The 12,799-nt window shown below is 31.5% G+C and overlaps 1 non-coding gene across 1 annotated transcript; it reads left to right on the top strand.

Annotated features, from left to right (window-relative positions):
* The first annotated feature begins 12,505 nt into the window (after positions 1-12,505).
* Trnae-uuc (transfer RNA glutamic acid (anticodon UUC)) lies at positions 12,506-12,577 on the top strand. Its single transcript has one exon. It is a non-coding gene; the product is annotated as a tRNA-Glu (tRNA).
* Positions 12,578-12,799: the final 222 nt, after the last annotated feature.

The following is a 12,799-nucleotide window of genomic DNA, read 5'->3' on the forward strand; positions in this document are numbered from 1 at the left end:
TAGATCTGATGCAGCTGTTATCTTAATTTATCTCTTGGGAGTTGGGCAAAAAGAAATGGCCTCATAGTTGCTTGTGTTATTTAAGAGTTCTTGATGGCTAGTCCAGATAAAGATCTTCCAACTGGTGTAATGTAATTAAAACAAATTTATGTTTTAGTGTATGATTAAAACTAAATTAGTATTGTATAATATAATTAAAACTAATTATACGTGTATTCATAGGAAAAAAAATATATTTCAATTTTTATATATTTGCAACAAATTGCAGTCATGTCTCACGTAGAATTTTATAGTCTGAAGAAATTATAATTTATGTTTGATTTTTTTTATTAAACTGTAGCATTTCTATTATTACATAAAATATGCAATAAACAATTTAAGTTTAAGTAAGCTGCAGATGGATATTTGTTATGCTCTAACACAACCAGTTTTGAGTTATATGATGATTTGTTATAATCAATCCCTACACTGCTAGTCTCTTAGAGATGTATGATAAGAAATGGAAATTAGATCATTGAAATCTGTGTCAATCTGTTAATCAAGGCTACCTGATTTTCTTGCATCCTAACCAATTTATGATTATTGAACAATATTTGACGGGCGTATCATGCTGTGGCGGGGCACTTTATTTAGTAGCATAGTGTCCTCTGTACTAAATTCATACTGAGTACAAAGCCAACAATTTAATGGAAAATTCTGCTCAGTTAATACGTTAGACCTTAATCAAGAGCATATAAACATTACTGAAAATATTATTGTTAGAGAAAAATACACACAAAAAAGGTACCACGCAGGATTTCTCTTTAAAAAAAAAACAAAAGAAACAACACTTTGTTATATAAAAGGAAATGCGATAAGCACGATGAGCCGATAAATATATTTTAAGGGGGGGGGGGGTAGATAAATGGGGCAAATGAAATGGTGAAAATTGGCACCTGCCAAAATGGATACATTACTTTTCTACAATTATTACAAAGAATTTCTTAAAGGGTACACCATTTCTCTGAATAACTCCTCTTGACCTCCTACATGTAAGGGACCTATATTTCTCAAACTATTCAATTTTGCCATCAAAGTCACATGTATAGAAATGTGCAGTACTTTTTTTTATTATACAGGATTGCAGGGAATGACCTATTTTGTAGTGGTTAAAACCGGGGTATACATTCAGCAGCGTTCCAATAGAAGGGACCAGGAAAAAAATCCACTCACCTTTAAAAAGTGAGTTGCCAAAAGAAAAGAAAAACTGTCTCCAAATCACAGGTACTGTGGACAGGACCCCCTCCCCCTTGGATTAAAGTTTTTTTTTCTCATGAATTATGTTTCTAGTACTTATTTACAACGTATTCCATATGAAAAATCAAAAAAAAAAAAATAGATTTAACGACTTACTAAAAAAAAGTCATACCCCTGGTATTATGATATACTCTATTTTATAAGATGAGATAGATAAGATTTTATTATTACCAATTTGGGGCCCATCAGGGCATAAAAGTAATGAGAAAAACATACAAGAAGAAATTCAAAATTGATAGTAGCAACTAACAAAAGATTAATGATGATACAGCAGTCGGGGATTACAACATATATAATTGACATACTTTACATATTTTATAATACCAGAGGTAATGGGGGGGGGGGTCCTGTCCACAAGTACCTGTGCTCCAAATTCGAAAATCCTATTTTGTGTGTAGATGTTTTGCTTCTTTCTTTATTTTCAACCTTTTTTTTTAATACACAACACCAACATGTAACATGCATGCATGGTCGTAGAAACCGGGGGGGGGGGGGGGGGCAAGTGGGGGTTTAATTTTGCCTATTTCAAATTGGAATTCAATGACAAAACAAATTGCCTAAGTTTCTTTTGAATGGTCAATTTGCAAGACATTACAATGTGTTGCATTGTATTGCAGCAGAGTGCAATATCATTCAGTGATACTATTATTTAAACAAGCACAATGTCTTGACTTGTTGGTATTATCACCCTCCGATAAACAGCCTTTATATACTTTTTTCCCTTGCGACTGATTTTGCATAATGTACGTTTGTGACAAAGTTCGATAACTGAAATTATGGCCCTTTGAACAACTTTGATAAAAAGATCTTTGCTCTCTGCTCTACATTATGCAAATGTTCAGTCAATGCTAACAGGCGGCAAATTTGTAAACTATATAAGACTAATCAGAGACTCATTTCCAGTAAGATCAAGTGATGAAGACGAGTGACTAACGGTAATGTTACGTCTAAAGGATCATTCTCTATAAGGCCGTTTTCCGGCCTACAATGACTTCAAATTTTCAGATAGTATTTTTTTGCTTAAAAATTGCATGAATCACTAGGCTTCTGTTCCAATTTAATGCTAAATATTGGTTGGTTAATGATACAATAGTAATTTTAATGATATAGGGTCACAAAGTAAGGTACTATCGGCCCGTATTCGCATTAGAGTAATGGGAAAACTCAAGAGGTTGGCTGTGTTAGATAACTCCTACGCATGTCATAACCACCTTTAACCAACACCAAAATTTGCATGTAAATTTCTTATAAACATAAAAAGTGACTACCAAATTATGAATTTGGTTAAAGGTGGTTATGACATCTAAATAAAAACTTTTCACTTCATTTTTATGATATTTGCAGAAAAAGCTAACTACTCATAATGAAGGATATCAGCTATGTAAATTATTTCATTTTATTAACTTTTGGTTATATTACAATTTTCTGTTGATTTACTAAGGTTTATATCAGCCATGCATATTTACTAAAAAAAGTGAACTGTTTACTTGAAAATCTAAAAATCAGACTGAGAAGACTAGATGTCATGAAATTACATGTGGAGACGTTTCTTTGAAATGTCTAATAAAAATTAAGAAATAAGAACATTTTATCGAATATAAGGTGTGAATATGAGTTACCTTTTATATTTATAATGATAGTTTAGTATATCTACATGTATATATGCTACTTCTTTGAACTTCGTTATGAGTTCTGCAAATATTCTTTGCATTTCCTTATGAGTACGGTATATGCTCTAGAAATGATGAAAACAATCTTTGTTGAAGTGGTAACATGCATTTATTATTTGTATTATTGACTTTTTTCCTATGGGTATACACAAAATTTTTATATGGACACTTCCGTCCGAGTATCATTTGATCCATATTTTGTTAACTGGGTCTTAATATTGAGAGGACTCATCGACATAAGTTACGATAACATTAATCCTGTCTTAGAAAATAAACTGGTAAAGTGGAGGGGGATTCCTAAATGTATTATGTGATTTATAAATGAATGTTGCTTTACCCCATTTAAGGATTTTTCAACCAGGTAAAGAAATTGAATATATCGTGCAGCACGAGTAATTGAATAAAAGCAAAGCCATTTTACGACGCTATTTCATTTTACTTAAAGATGTATATCTTAATGCAACCGCTCTGAGTTATATGTATTGACTATTTACATGTATATGGATAGTCATCATGACCTTGCATTGATATTCTTATGCTGTTAATTCTTTATTTTTTTGCAACTGTTGAATTTCTTTTCTTAATTACTACTTCAGTTTTAATCACAATCAAAATCCATTCAGTGCTTTCAACATTTGATACATAACTTTTAGAGTTCAATAGAAACTTAGAAACATCATTTCTAACATGGTTATTTTATGCGTAAAATAAGTACCACATCTATAGAAATGATAAACAATTACAATATAATCATATATAATATAATACTTTTCAATAAATTGCAAATCAAACTTTTTCAGCACCATACAGTGTGGATTTCGTAAAGATTTACGTTCAAAATATGCAAAATATGGATGCATTAGAATTCTTGTCATAAAAAATATCTTAAACCTTAAATTTAAAAAATCTTCGAATTTATTACTTGGGTCTGATGTATTTCCGACATAATTAAACAATTTTTGATCATTTACATTCAAAAACATGCATAGAAACTCGATTTAAATAGACATACCCTCAATTTTTCTTCAACTGACAGCCATTTTTTATCTCTAAATCATGTGACTTAGATGATCGATGTTGAAAAACAAACATCAAAATCATGAACTAGAATGATTATAGTTATATAAAATCACATTATAAAGTGATTTTATCGTAGGCCGGAAAATGGCCTTATAGAGAATGAACCTTTGGATTTAGTGTGAGTTTATTTCACCAAACAATTACTGCTACATCCAAATCAGTATAAAATGTGCGTTTGATTGGTCAACATTTTAAATCGGCCCTTTGTTTGCAAATTGATTGCATGAGTCTCAAAATCTTTGTTCATTAGTCAAACAAGAAAGTTCATCTGTATTTTTTTCCCACTGTCCCAACAAGTCCATCACAGTAACAAAATATAACTTTATTTTAAAGTATGTTATCGATATTATCAATTGCTAATTCAGATAAACGGTAAGAGCGACACCCTATTAAAATGTATCTAAGAATTATAATAAACTTAGGAATAATCATATAACACTTAATATGACAATGGTTACATTTTCAACTTATTCTTCATTAAATCATACTCAAACTAATATTGACCAAGTATGTTTTGAATTGACAATAGGTCCAGCAGTATAATGCAATGCAGTGCAGTTATATCTTTATTTAAAAGCAGATTGAATTAGCTTGCAATTGAAAGAAATTCACTCAACACAAAATTTCCTCTGGGTGTTTCGCATATACCGGTACCCAATAAGTTTTCGATATTAAAAAACCCAACAAAAGTAACTGTTGTGTTGATGAGAACTCAGCGCTAAGTACTGTTATCAGACGAAATTTCTTTATCCTTCCTGCTGCATATCTACATTTCTACTCATCTGTCAAACACGAGAATTCTATCTTAATACTGACCTAAACTAGTCATTTGTCCGACTTCATTTCTTCTGGAGGTTTTCGCATACCCAAACTAGTTGTTCGATTAAAAAAATAGTAATATGTAACTTTATCGAAAAGTCCTATGATATAATTTTGATTTTAAATTTTGATTCATATTAAAGAAAACAAATAGTTAAGAATTGTGAATCAAAAGGAAATTCCTATCCGGTCTTTTTTAGTAAAAATTTTTTTTTTTCCAGAATAGAAAATATTTTTTTAAAAAGTGTTGATTTTTCAATCATATCTTAATTGAATTGGACTTAATTTCTTTTGATTGATAATTGCATTCTAGTCCAATGAGTGCAGTTAAATGCTCATTAAGATGAACAAGTTAAAAATATCATTCATCAGTTAAAGACAAGCCTTCTTTTCGATTGGGTGATTTGCGCATACCGAAACTTGTCGGTTAATAAAAAATCGTCAATACATTGTACGTAACTTTCTCGAAAAGTCTTTCAACCCAATTACTGATAGTTAATTTTGATTCCTATCAAGGAGAACAAATATTAGTATTAAAGAAAACGTGGATTAAAAACAGAAAACCCTTTTCCTGAAGACGAAATAGAAATAGTGTGGATTTCCAATCATATTTGGAATTCAATGACGAAACAAATTGCTAAGTTTATCTTGATTGGTCAATTTGCAAGACATTACAATGTGTTACATTGTATTGCAGCAGAGTGTAGTATCATTCAATGACAGTATAATTAACAAGCAGAATTAGTTTACTTGTTGGTAATATTCCCCCACCATCCACCCTCCGAAAAACAGCCTTTATATACATTTTTCCATTGCGACTGATTATAAGTAGTAAAATTTGCATAATGTACGTTTGTGACAAAGTTCGATAACTGAAATTATGGCCCTTTGAACAACGTTGATAAAACGATCTTTTGCTCTCTGCTATACATTATGCAAATGTTCACTTAATGCTAACAGGCGGCAAATTTGTAAACTATATAAGACTTATCAGAGACTCATTTCCAGTAAGATCAAGTGATATAGACAGAGTGACTAGCGGTAATAATACGTCTAAAGTTTGGATTTACTGTGAGTTTAATTCACCAAACAAATACTGCTACATTCAAATCAGTTTAAAATGTACGTTTGATTGGTCTACAATTTAAATCGGCCCTTTGTTTGCAAATTGATTGCATGAGTCTCAAAATCTTTGTTAATTAGTCAAACAAGAAAGTTCATCTGTATTTTTTCCACTGTCCCAACAAGTCCATCACAGTAACAAAATATAACTTTATTTTAAAGTATGTTATCGATATTATCAATTGCTAATTCAGATAAACGGTAAGAGCGACACCCTATTAAAATGTATCTAAGAATTATAATAAACTTAGGAATAATCATATAACACTTAATATGACAATGATTACATTTTCAACTTATTCTTCATTAAATCATACTCAAACTAATATTGACCAAGTATGTTTTGAATTGACAGTAGTTCACAGTAGGTCCAGCAGTATAATGCAATGCAGTGCAGTTATATCTTTATTTTAAAGCAGATTGAATTAGCTTGCAATTAAAAGAAATTCACTCAACACAAAATTTCCTCTGGGTGTTTCGCATATACCGGTACCCAATAAGTTTTCGGTATTAAAAAACCCAACAAAAGTAACTGTTGTGTTGATGAGAACTCAGCTCTAATTACTGTTATCAGACGAAATTTCTTTATCCTTCCTGCTGCATATCTACACCATTCTCAAGATTTCTACTCATCTTTCAAACACGAGAATTCTATCTTAATACTGACCTAAACTAGTCATTTGTCCGACTTCATTTCTTCTGGAGGTTTTCGCATACCCAAACTAGTTGTTCGATTAAAAAAATAGTAATATGTAACTTTATCGAAAAGTCCTATGATATAATTTTGATTTTAAATTTTGATTCATATTAAAGAAAACAAATAGTTAAGAATTGTGAATCAAAAGGAAATTCCTATCCAGTCTTTTTTAGTAAAAATTTTTTTTTTCCAGAATAGAAAATATTATTTTAAAAAGTGTTGATTTTTCAATCATATCTTAATTGAATTGGACTTAATTTCTTTTGATTGATACTTGCATTCTAGTCCAATGAGTGCAGTTAAATTCTCATTAAGATGAACAAGTTAAAAATATCATTCATCAGTTAAAGACAAGCCTTCTTTTCGACTGGGTGTTTTGCGCATACCGAAACTTGTCGGTTAATAAAAAATCGTCAATACATTGTACGTAACTTTCTCGAAAAGTCTTTCAACCCAATTACTGGTAGTTAATTTTGATTCCTATCAAGGAGAACAAATATTAGTATTAAAGAAAACGTGGATTAAAAACAGAAAACCATTTTCCTGAAGACGAAATAGAAATAGTGTGGATTTCCATTCATATTTGGAATTCAATGACGAAACAAATTGCTTAAGTTTATTTTGATTGGTCAATTTGCAAGACATTACAATGTGTTGCATTGTATTGCAGCAGAGTGTAGTATCATTCAATGACAGTATAATTAACAAGCACAATTAATTAACTTGTTGGTAATATCCCCCCCACCATCCACGCTCCGAAAAACAGCCTTTATATACATTTTTCCATTGCGACTGATTATAAGTAGTAAAATTTGCATAATGTACGTTTGTGACAAAGTTCGATAACTGAAATTATGGCCCTTTGAACAACGTTGATAAAACGATCTTTTGCTCTCTGCTATACATTATGCAAATGTTCACTTAATGCTAACAGGCGGCAAATTTGTAAACTATATAAGACTTATCAGAGACTCATTTCCAGTAAGATCAAGTGATATAGACAGAGTGACTAGCGGTAATAATACGTCTAAAGTTTGGATTTACTGTGAGTTTAATTCACCAAACAAATACTGCTACATTCAAATCAGTTTAAAATGTACGTTTGATTGGTCTACAATTTAAATCGGCCCTTTGTTTGCAAATTGATTGCATGAGTCTCAAAATCTTTGTTAATTAGTCAAACAAGAAAGTTCATCTGTATTTTTTTCCACTGTCCCAACAAGTCCATCACAGTAACAAAATATAACTTTATTTTAAAGTATGTTATCGATATTATCAATTGCTAATTCAGATAAACGGTAAGAGCGACACCCTATTAAAATGTATCTAAGAATTATAATAAACTTAGGAATAATCATATAACACTTAATATGACAATGATTACATTTTCAACTTATTCTTCATTAAATCATACTCAAACTAATATTGACCAAGTATGTTTTGAATTGACAGTAGTTCACAGTAGGTCCAGCAGTATAATGCAATGCAGTGCAGTTATATCTTTATTTTAAAGCAGATTGAATTAGCTTGCAATTAAAAGAAATTCACTCAACACAAAATTTCCTCTGGGTGTTTCGCATATACCGGTACCCAATAAGTTTTCGGTATTAAAAAACCCAACAAAAGTAACTGTTGTGTTGATGAGAACTCAGCTCTAATTACTGTTATCAGACGAAATTTCTTTATCCTTCCTGCTGCATATCTACACCATTCTCAAGATTTCTACTCATCTGTCAAATACGAGAATTCTATCTTAATACTGACCTAAACTAATCATTTATCCGACTTCATTTCTTCTGGAGGTTTTTACATACCCAAACTAGTTGTTCGATTAAAAAAATAGTAATATGTAACTTTATCGAAAAGTCCTATGATATAATTTTGATTGTAAATTTTGATTCATATTAAAGAAAACAAATAGTTAAGAATTGTGAATCAAAAAGAAATTCCTATCCAGTCTTTTTTAGTAAAAAAAATTTTTCCAGAATAGAAAATATTTTTTTTTTAAAAAGTGTTGATTTTTCAATCATATCTTAATTGAATTGGACTTAATTTCTTTTGATTGATAATTGCATTCTAGTCCAATGAGTGCAGTTAAATTCTCATTAAGATGAACAAGTTAAAAATATCATTCATCAGTTAAAGACAAGCCTTCTTTTCGACTGGGTGTTTTGCGCATACCGAAACTTGTCGGTTAATAAAAAATCGTCAATACATTGTACGTAACTTTCTCGAAAAGTCTTTCAACCCAATTACTGGTAGTTAATTTTGATTCCTATCAAGGAGAACAAATATTAGTATTAAAGAAAACGTGGATTAAAAACAGAAAACCATTTTCCTGAAGACGAAATAGAAATAGTGTGGATTTCCATTCATATTTGGAATTCAATGACGAAACAAATTGCTTAAGTTTATTTTGATTGGTCAATTTGCAAGACATTACAATGTGTTGCATTGTATTGCAGCAGAGTGTAGTATCATTCAATGACAGTATAATTAACAAGCACAATTAATTAACTTGTTGGTAATATCCCCCCCACCATCCACGCTCCGAAAAATAGCATAAATATACATTTTTCCATTGCGACTGATTATAAGTAGTAAAATTTGCATAATGTACGTTTGTGACAAAGTTCGATAACTGAAATTATGGCCCTTTCAACAACGTTGATAAAACGATCTTTGCGCTCTGCTTTACATTATGCAAATGTTCAGTCAATGCTAACAGGCGGCAAATTTGTAAACTATAAAAGACTAATCAGAGACTCATGTCCAGTAAGATCAAGTGATAAAGACAGAGTGACTAACGGTAATATTACGTCTAAAGTTTGGATTTATTGTGAGTTTAATTCACCAAACAAATACTGCTACATTCAAATCAGTATAAAATGTGCGTTTGATTGCTCTACATTTTAAATCGGAGCATTGTATGATTGATTCTCAAAATCTTTGTTTATTAGTTAAACAAGAAAGTTCATTTGTTTTTTCACTGTTTTCTCTATCCCCAAAAGTGCATTACAGCAACAAAATACCGGGGTATAACTTTATTTTAAAGTATTTTGTCGATATTATCGATTGCTAATTCAGATAATTATACAGTAAGAGCGACACCCTATTTAAAACGTATCTTTTTAAAACATAAACTAGGAATAATTATATAGTATATATAAACCTATGAAGAACACTTAATATGAAAATGTACAAATGTATCTAGAGAAAAGAGGCTACCATACATATATATACTTGTGCCCCTTCAATTATAACGTCTGATGACCTTTTACTTCACATGGAATTTTTGGTAGTTGATAGCCTCAACTCAGTATAATACAACAAAAATAGGGGAAGGGGACACCACACCAGTCTTTCAATGGACATTACAATAGAAAAAAGTGGAAGGGGAACACCCCCACCCCCGATAAAAATGTAAAAATTGGCTAGTGTGGTATATAAACTTACTAATTTGATAATAAAATATTTCTTAATGTACTGGATATGACCAAGTCTTTTAACAAAACTGACTGCTCATGCACTGTAAGTGGTTAGGATTCCTGGTTTTCACCCAGGCGGCCAGGCTTCGATTCCCTGCAAATTCCTAATGAGAGGTTGAGAAATCCTTCAAGACAGTGCATCACCGTGTCACTGGATATTCCTTGAGAATTTTTTTTTAAATTTGATATTTGGCATGATTTTATATACGCATAATTAGTAATAAATATAATAATTAATTCAGATTCATTCATAAGAGGATGTTTCATAGACACAATTACCCATGGAGGATGAACCTTTACAACTGTAAAATATACTAAACGGTTGTGTTTGGAAAAAAAAATAATAATTATACCCTACCCAATACAAATACATCGCATCTTGGAAATAAAAATAAGTTATAATATCTCCAAGCTCCTTGCTTTGATATTGAATACTCCTGTAAGTCGCCTTTTTATGGAATTCCATATACGACAGCCAACTGCTGACTGCTTACTGCCAACTGTTGACTGCTTCCTACCAACTGCCATACGTATTTGAATAAATTTTCATATCTATATTGATAATTATATGAATTGTCAATAAACCAGGCGCGGATCCAGGATTTTTTTCCGGTAGGGATGGAAAGGGGGGGGGGGTCCACCCCAGTAAAAAAAATCCAACCCAGAAATTTTCTTGACATGAAAAAAAACGTAAACTCCTTTCCTAAAATTATTTCCGGGGGGGTGTTCTTACTTACAACTCCTTTAATAAGGGGGTATTTTTTTCAAATTTCATAATAGGGTAAACATTATCTATTGAAATCAGGATGAACACATCATCAGATTTTCAAATACTCATGAAAATGGATTTAAACGACTCCTTAATCTCACCGTATGTTTTAATTTATGTTATATTCAACGTATGAGATAACTGATAAAGTTATCCTATTTGCAATTGGTTTTAAAATGACTATTTTCCTTTTTTAATCTTTAACACCCACCCCCACCCCCACATGAGATAACAAAACCTTTTAAAAGAATAAAAACTGGAAAAGGGATTTGTTGTTGTGTCGGGGGGGGGGGGGGGGCATTTTGAAAATAAATTTCAAATTTCTGTAAATTTCTATAGTGAACACTTCTCAAATTAAAGATTTATATCTCTTTCTTTTTCCAAATAAGTTATGTTTTACATGCAGCACAGATCTAGAGACAGAAGGGGGCGTCCGAACCACCCCTCTGAAATGTGTTAAGTTATTTAATGTACAAACTAAACCAACTAAAAGTTATTTAATGTATAAACTAAAGCAACTATTAGGGACCTTGGACCCCCCCCCCCCTCCCGAAAACGCAAATCCGTGTTAAGCTGGTATGAAAAATGTGATAGATATGAAGCATAAGAAGCCCCGCCCTCGTCCGTTTTTCACGTTTAGGAAAGGACTTTACGTTTTTTTTTCTCCTGTCAAGAAATAAAACATTTCTGGGTTGGATTTTTTTTTTTTACCAGGGTGACCGTCTTGGAAAAATTCCTGGATCTGGGCTTTTTTTTTGTTTTTTGAAAATTCACATAGATATCAATATTTATATAAAATTTATTCAAATATGTGTGGCAGTTGGCAGTAAGCAGCTGACAGTTGGCAGTAAGCAGTTTGCTGTCGTATATGGAATTCCATACCTTTTTGAATACACGCTTTTTTTTGTGTTTTTTTTTTTTTTTTTTGGGGGGGGGGGGGCTTGTTTTTATTCTTCTGTTGCTTTTCATTTAAGCTAGCTGAATTTGTATACATGTATATTCTTTTATAACTACTCAGCTGGAGTTTAAATGAGTATACGTGTACTCGATTTCTAATTCAATAATAAGTAAGCCGCAGGATCTATATAACATCAACAAAAAGGATGAGGCACGATACTTTAAGGAAACACCTCAATCAGTGAGTTGATGACAACTGTAAATTTACTTGCTGACAAAAAAATCATCTGTTTTTTCTATGTGTAAAATGAATTACCTCGCTTGAGACATAGTCTTGGAATGCTTGGATCATTCAATAACTATTTTCGCTAGCCTTATCAAGAACTTGAACAAAATGCATCACATGCTGCCAACTATGACATCATGACATGATTTTAAATTATCAAAGAAATGAAACATTCTCCTCCACAATTATTCAGTGTTATATTTTTAAAAGTAATAAATTTGATAAATCCTTATCTGAATACATGTATTTTAGGAACAAATAATTTTATATACTAGCACTTTCTTTAGGTAGTGTTTTCTCTAATCCGTTTTCAGCATCACTTTCCAATTATTCAGTGATGTTCGAATGGTAACACGTGCTTTGTTTGTGTTGTCGACAACTTCCGATGTGGTCTAGTGGTTAGGATTCCTGGTTTTCACCCAGGCGGCCCGGGTTCGATTCCCGGCATCGAAAAACAATTTTGGATACCGATTTGAAATGCCGAGACTGAGTATAATTTGGGTCAGAAATTACCTTATAATGAAAATATTTTTATTAACATTTTAAAATGTACAATAATTAACCTGCATTAACAAGCAAAACAGAATTTTAAAAGCGCTTACTACGTGTCTGATACAGTATTAGTGTCATTTTTGATAATGAGACATTAAAAAAAAATCAGTCTGACTAAAGCCA

Source organism: Saccostrea cucullata, unplaced genomic scaffold (genome assembly GCF_032062105.1).
Source record: "Saccostrea cucullata isolate Sc308-1 unplaced genomic scaffold, CSIRO_AGI_Scuc_v1 ctg388, whole genome shotgun sequence".
NCBI lineage: Eukaryota > Metazoa > Mollusca > Bivalvia > Ostreida > Ostreidae > Saccostrea > Saccostrea cuccullata.